The following is a 288-nucleotide window of genomic DNA, read 5'->3' as shown; positions in this document are numbered from 1 at the left end:
CAACTGTAGTCGACGAAAAACCGACTGTTGACAAACTTGAGAAAGATAAAACGCCAAGCCCTGCTGATAAAATGGACAAGGTGGAAAAACCGATTCAGACTGCAGTTGATGAAATACCAACTGTTGACAAACTTGAGAAAGATAAAACGCCAAGCCCTGCTGATAAAATGGACAAGGCTGAAATACCAGTTCCAACTGAAGTCGACGAAAAACCGACTGTTGACAAACTTGAGAAAGGTAAAACGCCAAGCCCTGTTGATAAAATGGACAAGGTGGAAAAACCGATTC

At 42.0% G+C, this 288-nt stretch overlaps 1 protein-coding gene across 1 annotated transcript in view; it reads left to right on the top strand.

The window, feature by feature from the left end:
• LOC106122352 (microtubule-associated protein futsch) overlaps positions 1 to 288 on the top strand; it is a 105069-nt gene that overhangs the window by 79311 nt on the left and 25470 nt on the right. The window lies entirely within an intron of this gene.

The sequence above is a fragment of the Papilio xuthus genome, unplaced genomic scaffold (assembly GCF_000836235.2).
Source record: "Papilio xuthus unplaced genomic scaffold, Pxut_1.1 DF826923.1, whole genome shotgun sequence".
NCBI lineage: Eukaryota > Metazoa > Arthropoda > Insecta > Lepidoptera > Papilionidae > Papilio > Papilio xuthus.
This window is presented reverse-complemented; position numbering and strand designations above follow the sequence as displayed.